This window comes from Carettochelys insculpta, chromosome 5 (assembly GCF_033958435.1).
Source record: "Carettochelys insculpta isolate YL-2023 chromosome 5, ASM3395843v1, whole genome shotgun sequence".
NCBI lineage: Eukaryota > Metazoa > Chordata > Testudines > Carettochelyidae > Carettochelys > Carettochelys insculpta.
Window position 1 is genome coordinate 45,726,480 of NC_134141.1, and position 13,453 is coordinate 45,739,932.

Below are 13,453 nucleotides of genomic sequence, written 5' to 3' on the forward strand. Positions count from 1 at the left end.
AAACGGGGAAAGGAGACTAGAGTGATAACTACATAGAAAAAAGTGGAGAAGGGAGCAGTAGGGTCAAGGGAATGGGGGCAAACAAAAATGGAGAACATAAAGAGAAAAAACCATCCATCCTAGCAGAACCTCTCACCTCATCTAGCTATTAAGGGATCAGCAAATAAAGGAAGGATTCAAATAACACAACCAACCTCAATTCCCATTTACATTTAATAGTTACAACACACTCAGTTTCACTCTTACCTTTCACTGTGTTTTTTTTCCTTCACCCCACTGGGAACAGAGCATAGTTGAAAAATGTGGCTACTTCATGTAGGTACATGGATGGGAGCTGAGCACTTGTGAAAATTTGACATTTTTGGTAGGAGAAGAAAAGGCTGAATATTTTGGAAAAAGCTGGTATTTTGCTTTTAAAAAGTGGTATTATAAAGGCCAATATGAAGTCTACTCACTTCCAATGCACTTTGGAATCGGGGTCTGGAATTCAAATAAATTATTACTTCTCCCTTTCCAACAGCAGATATAATCAAACTCTTTCTAAGATATATACTTCATCATTAGAAAGTACATGTGCTTGAATATGTGGTTGGCAGCTTGCAAAGGTTATATAAAAATTTAACTAGTTTACTCAACCCTTTGGATATAAATATTTAGAACCTTATTCTATTTCTTGCCAATAACTGAATAATGAGTAATAAGTACACTATCAGATCAATGGTGGTCTGATTACATATTACTCTAAAGATGGATCAAGCCAAGAAGAATAATCCCAGAAGCCGCACTGTGGCAAGCTTCACAAATCATATGTATTTTAAAAATAGATACAAAAACTATGAGTCAGGAAAAAGAATGTGAGTACAGCAGAACACCACAGATCCTGATTGCTACCACTGAGAGAGTTTTCCCTTAATTCTCAAAGTTGGCAGTATGTAGATTTGCTGCTGCTGCTTAGATGTCATGCAGCTAGTTAACCCCAGAACACTGGAGAAAAAGATACATATGTATATATAATACAAATACCAATGAATTACAGCCTAGCACACACCCACATGCATCTCGTTACCTTAGCTGACATTTTATTAGTTATTTCTCTTTCTTTGTATTAAATTTTCCATCTGCTGTACCTTTCCTACAGACAAGCACCCACGATCCTGCTTTGCTTCTCTTACTGAATTTGAAGTCACATAAGTGTAAACTAAAAGATGATGGGAAAAGGGCTGGTAGCTTTCACATTATTATTTGTTAAGCCTCATACGTGGCATTCCAAACCCTAGTTAATTATGTCAAAATGTCATCTAGTTACTGATTTGGAAAAACTGACTTTTTTTCACTTCCAGAATTGAGGAAATCTAATCTTCCTTTCTACTGCAACATTAAAGATTAAGGTCTCAAGACAGTACAGCACTTCAGCACATAGTTAACTTATATAATTAAAGTAGTCCCATTGAATTTATTGGAACAAAGAAAAGCAAGATTGCAGGATTTGGTATAAATATACTGACTAGCTTGAGAGCCATCTACATTTGTTTTTTTTAAATCTCGTTCCTTGCATATCACTTGACCACTTCTTTTCCCCAGCTCTGCGAGGTTAATTCTAGAGCTGACCAAAAGCTGAAATTTCCATTTCATAGGACATTTTAATATTCTGACATCTGTTTTCTTCATACTGAATTTTGGGCAGAATGAAAAGTTAAAAAAAAAAACTAAAATGTCAAAACATTCAACAGTTTTCACTGCAGCTAAACATTTTGACAATCTCAGACTGAAACATGTGTTTGTTGATCTGAAACAAAACCTTTAATTTCAGATCAGCATTAATTGCTGTCTCTCTCTTAGCCTGGCAATGCCTCATGAGATTTGTAAATGCAAGTCCCTGGTGCCTTTATTCTTTCCACGTGCTCAGGAGCTGGGCAAGACTACATCTCCCATGATGTATTATGATGGCGCACGAATATGAAGAGATCATGGTACATCATGGGAACACCCTGGAAAGAGAGAGAGAGGTAGAAATCATGAGGTATCCAGAATTACAGTGCCCATGAAATACCTCTGCAGCTCAGGCAGACAGATATTAAAGTCAACCCCAAACCCACATATTTTCATTTGGGTCAACCTGAAACAAACCATTCTGTTTACATTTTCCCAAGAAGAAGTTCTGACAAAACAGATCTTTTCTCATAAACCCAGTTTTCTATTGAGGTAATTCTTCATTTAAAATTCACTGACCTGCTCTAGTTAGTTCCTATTTAAAATTCTGAAGAATTAAAAGTTGAAGACTGGGTCTAAAACAGTAACTCCCACACAATACGTTTAGGTATAATAAGTGTGGGGGGGCGGGGTTGAGAAAGAGAGAAAGTGGGAGTCATCAATTTTCATTTATAGTTGAAGGCACTCAGAACATTTTAGGATTTGGCTCTTTGGCTACATACCGGAAACTGGATCAGTGTGTGTGCATGGGTTTGTCCTTATGCATCAGTTTGTAGAACTGGGGACTTTGGCCATAATTTTCAAAAGTGGCTTCTGATTTTGGGTGCCCAAACTCAGACAGCATCAACAGCAGCCATGGGCTCAGCACCCACTAGTGTCCAATGCCTCCCTCACTTTCATTTTTCCCTGTCCAGTGCGAGGTGGCTTAGTTTCTGTAATCTAGCTCTGTGCCAATCTACTACATCATCTACCCATTCTCTGTGGGGTCAGCCTCTCCTATTTGAGCCATCCATTACACCGAATACCAGGTCTTGATTTTTCGTTTGTCATTCATTCTGCAGATATGCTCAAATAGCTGTAACTTCCACTGTATAACTTTCTGCAGTAGGTTCTCTTTTGTGTCTAATTCTCAAAAGGTGCTGACAATCCACAGTTACCACAACATTGACTTTAACTGAGTCTGGGGCGGGGCACCCAGAAGCAGAGGCCACTGCTGAAAATGTTTGCCTTGAGGTATAACTGTACAGTGAATTTTATTTTAAAGACCCAACTTTCTTTTCTTTCTTTTCCCAGCTGATGACTGGAATTGTGACAATATCTATGAAAGAAACCATGAAATGCAATGACCCTATTTCTCTTCTGTCCTACAGTAAATCAGGAGTAATTCTACTACAGTCCATGGACTTTCACCAGTTTCACATGTGTGTGAGCAGACAGGCTCAAGGTGTTTTCCCCTCCTACTGCCAGAACTACTTGCCCTGGGAAGTTAGAAAGACCCCCCCCCCCGAATCTCACAGCTATTCAGTGATGGACAGAATCCAACAAGAGTGGAAGGGGTGGCATGAAAACCATAAAACAATGGCCATACTGAGTCCACACCCAATATCCTGTCTTCCTACATCAGCCGAAGCCAGATGCTCCAAAGGAAATGAACATAACAGGTAATCAATCATCAAGTGATCCATCCCGTGTCCATTCCCAGCACTGACAGTCAGAGAGGAGGGACAACATCTTTGCACATCCTGGCTAACAGCCATTGCTTGACCTATCCACCATGAATTTATATAGCTCTTTTTAAAACCCCACCATAAGTCTTGGCCTTTACATTATCCCAACAGGGAGTTCCACATGTTGACTGTGTGTTGTGAGAAGAAATACTTCCTTAAAAGCTGCTGCCTAATAATTTCATTTGGTGACCCCTTAGTTCTTCTATTGTGGGAAAGAATAACTAACTTTTCCTTATCATGCCTGATGTGGAGAAGGTACTTTTTATAGACCTCCATCATATCCCTGCTCAGTCATCTCTTTTCAAAGCTAAAAAATCTCAGTCACTTGCTCCTTACCTAGCAGCCATTCCATTCGCCTTATTTTTGTTGCCCTTTTCTGAACCTTTTCCAATTCCAAAATATCCAAAGAGGAGACAAACATAGTTGCACTGAGTATTCAAGATGTAGATGTACCATAGACCTACAGAGAGGCAACATGATTCCTTCTGTCTTAAGCTGGGTCTGCATGGAGCTCTGCATAGCTCTTCCGGCAGCAGCACTGAACAAAATGTGCTTCTTGGCATTTCAAATGGCTGCTTATTTGCATACTCCCAAAGCCCATTACCATAGCCGTGCAAGAGTTCGATGCTGGCAGAAGGGGGTGCCGGCACTGCAGAGGCCATGTGGATGTGCCTCTGCTGGCTAAACCCCCTAGATGTTCAGGCATAAGGGACTGGTGACAGACACGGGGTTTAGTCAGCAGAGGCATGTCCACAGGGCCTCTGCAGGGCTGGCATCCTCTTCTGCTGGCACCAAACTCTCATGTGGCTATGGAAATGAGCTTTGGGAGTATGCAAATGGAGAGCAATTCGCCATCCCAAGAAGCTCACTTTGCATAGCTCTGCCAGCAGCGGCGCTGACGAGAGCTCTGCATAGACTCGGCCTTAACGGCTATCCCTCTCAATGACTACCAACGTTCTGTTTGCTCTGACTGCCACTACGCACTGAGGCTATGTGCAGATGAGAGAGATTTGTTGATAGAAGTTTTTGTCAGAAGATCTCATCTGACAAAATTCTGTCAACAGACTGCATCCAGACCGCAGAGTGGATTGCTCTTTTGAGATGCTCGGTCGACAAAGCGGCCAGCCTGGCCAGCTGCTCTCTTGACAAAAGGGCCATTCAGAAACACAGCAGACAGGGTTGTGGGTCACCATTTCATTCCAGGAGCCCCAGCGAAATGCGTTCTTAAAGGGATCCCCCCCAAACACCCATTCCCTGTCCATGCTGAGGTGTGCCTACCTCCAAGAACAACACAGCTACTAGAGCAAGGCTTCGAGTCTTTCTGGGAGATACAGCTCCTTCCAGTGAGCCATGGTGCTAGCGCAGCCCCCAGACTTGCACTGGCCACACAGAGGTGTTTCAGCACCTGCTGAACCTCCTGATGGCTGTCGTCCTCTTCCTCACAGAGGGTGAACCCGACACACCTTCGAGAACTTCATCATTGCTGCCGGATGGTCACACCTGCAACCACCCCCCCCAGGTGCACAGGTGGATCTGGAGCCACCACAGCAGTTCCGACTGGTGGGACCAACAGCAGCGTCTCCATAACTTTTGCATAAGAAAGGCCGCCAGCCTCCTGGAGCTCTGCGCCTGGCTCACCCCTGCCCTCTGGAGACAGGGCACCCAGCTGAGGCCTGCCAATCCCATGGAGAAGCAGATCTCAGTCGCCCCCGGAAGCTCACCACCCCCGACAGCTACCACTCGGTGGCAACCAGTATGGCATGGGGAAGTCCACCACCGGGGCCCTCACGCTGCAGTCCCTGCACATGGAGAGAGAGTATCCCGCCCAAGGGGGCGTCCCTCGGGAAGCAGAGTCAGGGGTGTGAAGGATGGGGAAGCCTTGTTCCCGGAGGACCATGCCATCCCACCCTCACACAGCCCTGCTGCTGGGGGGAGGGCTGCCTCACAGGGAAGGCTCCCAGACAACTCGGATGAGGGGGCAGGGACCCCAGCGGTGTCCAGGGACTCCTGCCCTCACTTGTGTTTAGTTCCTTCCCTCTGCAGGTCGTGACAGCCATCAGCACCATCCTGCTGTAGTGGATCATTCATATGGGAGACATGGATCAGTTGTGACCAGATTCCCCATTCTGGGGTTCCCAAACTCCATCAGGGCTATCAATGCGACCCACATCCTGATCCATGCCACAGAGCATAGTGCAGCCAAGTACATCATCTGGAAGGGATGCTTCTCAATGGTGCTGCAGGCCCTGGTCGACCTGGGTGGTTGGGCTGGACACATGATGCCCGTGTTCTGCAAATCTGGCCTGTGCTGGAGGTGGACACACTTGTCCTCCGCTGTGAGTTGGCAGTCAGGGATGTTCAGATACCACTTTGCATCATGGGGGACGCAGCCTACTGCCTCACACCATGGTGACTGGGCCACCATGTCTCGCCAGACACCTGTGGCAGCATCAAAACGGGAATGAGTTGGTCTCAGGCTCGCAACTGCCACACCGTGTTGTCTCACAGCTGCTGCTCCCTGATCTTGGTCTCTCCCCCGACGGTGGCACTGCGGTCCCGGTGGAGGTCCTCCTGGATGTGCCAATGATCCCTCCACCTGCGTGCTTGCCCTGGTGCTGAGGTAGGACTGGCCCAGTCCTTGCACAGTGTAGGTCCACCTGTAAGACAGACAAGGAGAGACTGAGTTATTCATGGAACACAGCCCCTAGGCCCTGCCCCCCAACTCTGAGCAGCAACCAACACCCCCTGGGCCAGAGGACAGGAATGTCCCAGGAGCAAAGCTGTGTGTGGCCTGCCCAACAGACCCTGCCACACAGAGGCTCTGTGGTGCTGCCAGGACCAGGCTGACCACAGAGCCCACCTCACTACCGGCCAAGGGGGCGGGGGTGTCCAGCCACAAGGGGGTCCCCTCCTGGGCGGTGGGTGAGCCAGAAGAAGCCTGGCCCTCCCCAATGCCCCCACACTCCCCTGGGGCTTGCAGCGCTGTACACAGGAATGGGTGCTGCCTCTCGCCTGTGGGCACGCCCGCATGCTGTGTGTCACACTCAGGGTCAGGGGTCAGGCCAGCACCCTTGTGGCCAGTCTGCTTCCAGCTGCGGAAAATGCTGGCAGGTCACACCCCGCCCCCCCATGGCATGAGGCTGGCACCCATGCCCGGGGACTGCCTGCTGGGCCTGAGTAGCACACACTGCCTGGTTCCATGTGCCAGGACTGCAGCGCAAGGTCCCACCTGAGCTGCCAGGCGACACTTGCAGCACGCCCTGTCTAAGCTCGCTTCCCACATTCTGGATTGTGGGACACGGAGGGTACTCACCAGAGGGACCCTCGCCCAGCACCAACAAAGCCCGGGAGGTAGCCTGGCTGGCTGAGACCAACTCCAGCACAACGAAGAGGCTACTGCTATCCTCCGATGCTGTGTCTGACTCCAGCGGGATTTGGGGCTCACAGACTTCCTCCCCCAGTGGTGCTCTGGTCACAGTGGGGGGCCTTGGGCGCCATGTCCACGCTGCAGCATGGCAGGCATGTTCCCCCGCAGCCTGCAGATGTCATGCACCTCCCAGTAACTGGGACAGGTAGCAGTTCCTATGCCCTGACGTAGCCCTGGCGAAGCTCCTTGACCTTTTCCCGGACCTTCTCCATGGTTTGGGGGAGGGTGGCCAAGTTCCGGCAGGGCATTGGCCATCTGGGTGGAGATGGGGGCACTGCAGCGCTTCACTTTGGGATCTGGCAGGGTCTTCTCCTCTCCACACAGGTCCAACAGGGTCTGGACCTTGGGCCTGGTCCAGGAGGAGGCCCAGCAAAGGAAGGGCGGGGGGGGACTGCAGAGCTCTCAGCTACGGTGTGGCTGTGAGGGTGTGGGAGACTGCAGACCGCAGCCCTGCTGCTTCCACATTCTCAGCTTCCTGCCACAGAGCTCCCTGGGCTCCCCGCAGCTTTAAGCATGTCCAGAGGCAGGAACCACAGAACACTGCTTGCTGTGGAGAGGGTGTCCCCCAGGACACCTGTGCGGTGCCCTGGAAGCCTTTCCTGTTGACAGAAGGTCCCTCTAGGAAGGTCCATGCTCGTGTTCTGTCGGCAGAAGCATTCGTCCTGTTGGGGAGTGAGGTATGGTTGTCAACAAAAATGCTGTGCTCTGTTGACTTACTATCCACAGAACATGCTTCGGAATCTGGACACTCCCCAGGTTTTGTCACTAAAACCCTCTAGTATAAACGTACCTTGAGTGGATGTTTTCAAACAACTATCCACAATGACTCCAAGATTTCTCTTGAGGGGCAACAGCTAATTTAAACCTCATCTTTTTATATGTATAGTTAGGGTTATGTTTTCCAGTATGCATTAGTTTGCATTTATTAAGACTGATTTTCATCTGTTATATTGTTTCCCACTCACACAGCTTGGTTAGATCCCCTTGAAGCTCTTTGCAGTCTGCTACAGACATAACTATCTACCCCTTTCTCCAGTTCATTTATGAATATGTTGAATAAGCTTGGTCCAAGTACATCCCTCTGCAGGACACCAATTAGTTCCCTTTCTCCATTCTGAAAACTTTATTTCCTAGCTTTTAGTTACCAGTCCATGCCTCTTGTCCTATGACAGCTTACTTTATCTGACAGCCTTTGATGAGGGACCCTGTCGAAGGCTTTTTTGAAATCTCAGTACGCTACATCCACTGGATCCCCCTTGTCCTACTGTATGTTGACCACACCCCCTCAAAAGTTCTAGGTTTTTCCCCCCAGCAAAGTTCATCTCTCAGACAATTCTGTTCTTTACTATGGTTTCAACCAATTTTATCATCAGTTTCAACCAGCACTGAAGTTAGACTCACCATACTACAATTGCCAGCGACACCTGTGGATTGGAATAGTGCTCTAAGAATCAGGTCACCCTATTCTATTTCCAGGAGCCACTTCTTTACTTTTTGGCAGTCCTAAGCTTCTATCCTCATTCCTGAGGTGGAAGCAGGAGGCTCTCACAAGAGTGATTGTTCTCATGCACGCTAATGGGAGTTACAGGCAGAATTATCATATTCCAGAATGGCTCTTATTTAATGAGGTATCTGTGAAGAAGTGAATTCTTAATACTCATTTAGTCCTCAATCCTGCAAAAGTGAGCTGTGTAATTCTGATCACCTTTAATTGAAAGGCAAGGGAGAGTACTCCTTAAATAGAATTTACTGGATGAAACTCTGTGGACTCAATCATGCAGGAAGTCGGACTAGATGACCACAAAGGTCTCCTCTGACCTTAAAATCCATGAATCTTTGAATCTACATTGTGCAAAACTGGGCCCTTACTGAGTTTAAGTCATTATTGCGTAATCAGCTCCAAACTACTCCATTCAGGTCAGAGAAGTCCATCAGCTGGAAGTTTAAAGACTGTTCTCATCCATCCATATTATTCTGACTTTTGCTAAAATAGCCACTTACATGAAAAGAGTAGTTAAAGTGAATTGCTTGATGTGTGTGTCAGACAAATGGAGTACTTTCTGAAAACCAAACTCCTACAAGTAGTATGATGGGTTATATCGTAGTAGTATACAAGTAGTACAACATTATTTAGGTGTCCAATTGAGATATAATGGCATCTCAAACACCATCATGTGTATGATTCAAGTACATTGAGTTTATGCAGACCCTGATCCTGCAACAAGACAAATGCAGTCAGACCCCTTGCATCCACACACAAAGACCCAACGAAATCAGTGAGGATCAGCACAAACGCAGGACTTTATCCGCATCAGTCTTTTCACAGGATCAGCACTAGATGTGTTCTGGTACTATAAGCATATCAACAGCTTGTTCCAAAGCCCACTGGTGTGAGTGGGAGTATTTCTACTTATTTCCAAGGACATTATCGAGGCCTTAAATATCTTCATGAAAAGTGATAATTCTACTTTTCATATTCAGATAGCCCTTGCTTTATACAACTTAGTGATTTTCAAAGCAGTTTGATTTCTTCAGGTACTTACTGCTTGCTTATTTCCCACCCCCAAATTTTTTAAATGTCCAAGCTATTTGTAAAGCTTAGTGCGAAAGAATGTTAAACTTATAAATTTCAACAAGCATCAAATGTAAGTAAATTTTTTAAAAAAGTTATAAACAGTAATATTTAGTCCTTTACTCCTTCAAACCTGTGTATAAAGACTAAGTCATAAAAGACACAGTATTCCTACATTGAGACTCAGGCTGGCTGGGGTATTTTTACAATATAACTGTGTGAAGAATTGCTCAAGAAACCTTAACTGCAGTGGCTGAAACAGTCACTATCACTAGAAAAAAAACTGCAAGACAAATAAACAGGGGGTTAGTAAAGTTAAAATTATCCATCAGCGTATTATGAAAAAAACAGAAGTAGAAATCCATTCTGATACCAATACAGCTTTATTAAAACAACTTATTTTTACTAGGCTACGTCAAATTATATTTAATTTATGTGGAGTCTCAAGTCTCTGACCAAAAATCTCCCCAACAGACCGGCCACATACCCAAACCTCTCTCAAATGCAATTTGGCTTCTACTCAAATACTTCATTTTCTGTTATGTTACATCAAGGAACAAGTTAATACACATGGCTTGAATTAACACATTATTTCTCACTCGTTTGTTGCTTTTCCAAGTGCTTTGACTGGATGTGTGTGTTTTATTTTATCAGGTGGATTAGCTGGCTGGCTGCTGGTCTGCAAACCAGCAACTGGAACCTGCATTAAATAGTACTGAGCTGAATGATTGCAAAGTTCATGAACACAGTCCGACAGCCTCAGATGCACACAAACTCACCCAGAGAAGAATACATATACATAGTATACATTGATAGCCTGCCTTTCCCTCCCCCATCCAAGATTGAGTAATTCAAGATTGAGTTTTGTATCACACTTGCTTATACATAACCAAAATCACATTCATATTTTATATTGTTCATGAGAAGCTAATGTGGTATGTACATACAATGAATGTTCATGCAGAGACATATACACATGCAATGATCTCATTTTTAAAATGAACAGAGACTTCCTGAAAACCAGAAACTACATAAAAAAATCTCAGATTCAACAACCACTGAGCATATGTATCACACAGTATATTATGAACTCAGAAATACTGCAGACCCACACAAAACCATAAACTGAAGTCAGTGGTGTGAATATTGTAACCATATTTTCTATATACAACTGTATTTGTAGCTCTCCCTATCCTAGGGGGAGAAAAATGTACAGGTATGAGACTAACCTTGAGTGCTGCAACTCCTTAATTCATGTTGCAACTTAGTGTTGAAACAGTTATGAGTTTTATTTGTACATTTCACCAATTTCAATATATAAATTATGTTTGTAACACACAGGCCTCTGTGTCTGTAATTCATATTTGTTTCACACCCGCATGTTTCAATTGTTTCCTTGGATTGTTCTCGCTTTTTGAAAAACTGTAAATTTCAGAAGGAAAACTAATAATTCTCTAGGTGACTAGACTATCATTACAAAACCCCGCCTGGTCTAATGTATGCGTATGCGCCCCTAAGATATACAAGTGTATGCTAAACATCCCCTTTAAAAGACAATTAGCGGTACAGAAGTTATTACCTTCATCTCCATGCTATGACCGTATTTCATGTGTTAGTATTTATCCAACAGCAAAGGGCCGGCGTAGGGCCGTTACTTGTGACAGAAGAGATGACCTGCCCCCGTTTGGAGTTACCCGTGGGCACAGGGGCAGAGAAGCAAACAAACCGCTCGGGGTGGGTTTGGAGACGGAGCGTTAAAAGACAGACCCCGCAGACCATTTCAACTGAGCATTAGCCCTGTAACCAGACTGCGGCTGCCACTGCCCCCCGAGTTTCCCCGGGGCCACCTTTGTCACGGGCGGGTTTTAACCCCCCCCCCCGCCGGAGGCTTTCTGATGGAAACGACTGCCCTAGCGCAGCCCCCGCCCCGCGAGCCAGCCCCGCCCCGCGCCCCGCCGGGCAGCCAGCCTGGGTGGGAGCGGAGCTCGCCGCGCGCACGCACTCACCCTCCTGGGGTAGCTCCGCGCCCCTGTCGCTTCCCGCTGGTTTCTCCAACTTCTCAAGCAGCCGCGTTCCCGGCTGGGGGGTCAGAGAAAGTGCAGAGGCGCATGTTCGCCAGGCGGGCTTGGCAGGACTGGAAGGACGGCTCCGCAGCCGGGCTCCTCCGCCCGCGGCCGAATCATTGACCTGTTAAGCGAGCGAGGTGGAACGGCGGCGGGGGCTGGAGCAGCCCGGCCGGCGCAGCAGGGAGCGGGGGGCGTGGCTGGGCTGCCTGACTGGCGGCCTCCGAGCGGGCTGGGGAGCGGCAGGACAAAGAGCCGCTGAGGGGCGGCGCGTGGCCGGGACCCCTGGCGGCCAGAGGGCGGAGGCGCAGCCGAGAGAAGCTGCCCGGCAGAGCGCCAGGTCAAAGCCTCCAGGAGGCAGCAGAGCAAATGAAGCTTTGCCGAGCGCGGAGCGGTCCGGCCGCGTAAACAGACCGAGTTCTTGTTTACCCACATCCATGCTGGAGCCTTCCAGGGGCTGGTTTGGCCAGCGGGTTCATTTGCAAAGGCCTGTTAGGAAAACTAAGCCAGAAATGGCCATCGGGCTAGTCTGCAGTCCCACAAAGCAAAGAGCTGGAGTGAGGGTGTAAATGGGGTTTAAAGGGGTTGATCCCTTACACCTGCGCCCTGCAAAGAGCTTGGAGACGCTGTTCTGCTCTGTGAAAAGAACTGCTGTCCCGCGTGGTTGTCCCTCGCTAGCCTGGTCTTGCAGTTATAAAAGAAGGGAATATTTTTTTCTTTTGTCTGGCCTCTGAGAGTCAGTTTGTTTTTCCTCCTTGTATTGTATCATGACATGCACCAAAGCTTCTGCTGGTTAAATTATGCCCTAAAGTTACACCCGTGCAGTTCTGTTGACTCCAGACTAAGCAGCCTCTAGTAAACAGTTCTGTGCCTGATCCACAAGAAGGAAGAGAAGCCAACTTACTCCATTTCTTCTGTGAGGTTTTTCAGCATTAAAAATCTGTACAAATAATACAGACTTGCTTTGTAGCGATGATTAAATATGCACAGGTAAGCACATCGATGAAATAAGATATTGGTTTTATAGTGTTACATTTCAGAGTACAGGTTGAACCTCTCTCATCCAGCCACCCTCAGGACCTGACCTATGCCAAACCAGAGAATTTGCTGAACCACAGGTGGTCAATATTATCTAGTAGCATTACCAACACTTCACTGCTTATTGGGCTCTTACAAGATATTTTTCAGTATATTAGAGCTAAATAAGAGCACAGAACAGAGACAGGACTTGTGACATCTGTGGTCCAGTATGATTTTAGTTAGCCAGATGTCCACTTACCATGTGACTTGTGACCTAGCACAGCCCACACCCTGAGAGCCAGCCTCCTCCCCATGATTTGTGACATCTGGCTAACTAAAATCACACTGGACCACGGATGTTGCTGGGCCAGAGAGTGCTGGACTAGAGAGGTTCAACCTGTAGAATTGCTCCTATACATGTTCTCAAGATGGGCTGAAAGAGAAGTTCATAGGGAGGGAGGAACTGGGATCTAAGAACACCTATAGTCATGTACACACACACACCTGTTACACACAAATTGTTTAACATTTTCTGATGGGGCCAAAAGGTATAACTACTCACAGGAGCACTACAAATATTAATGAATTCTTTTTGTAATGAAGCTTATTCATTTCAAAGTGCTAATTTGTAATACAAAGTATAGTCAAAGCAAGCTGATAAATCAGAAGTTTGGATGAGGAAGGGTCAGGAGAGAAGGGAAACAATTGCACAAAGAGCATTAAACTTTATTTGCAAACATTTTGCTCTGTCAAACTTTGCACAACTAATAAAAGTTTAATTTTGAGCATAAATGAACAATTACCCATTTAAGACATCAGTTTGCCCAGACAGAAAGGTCACAAAAAAAAAGCCTGTTCTCAAAGATTTGAGAGGAAAGCACACCTAGAGCTAGGTAGATCCTTTGGTCACAGGTAACTCCTGCTGAAGTCACTG

General features: G+C 46.4%; 1 protein-coding gene across 2 annotated transcripts in view; it reads right to left on the minus strand.

Annotated features, from left to right (window-relative positions):
* MARCHF3 (membrane associated ring-CH-type finger 3) overlaps window positions 1-11,652 on the minus strand; it is a 124,460-nt gene extending 112,808 nt beyond the window's left edge. Inside the window, exon 1 of one of the 2 annotated variants that reach the window (XM_074994140.1) lies at window positions 11,443-11,652. The gene's annotated coding sequence lies outside the window, so the exon portion shown is untranslated. Of the gene's footprint in view, window positions 1-11,015; window positions 11,038-11,442 lie in introns of those variants that run through there. The other variant, XM_074994141.1, reaches the window with a different exon arrangement.
* Window positions 11,653-13,453: the final 1,801 nt, after the last annotated feature.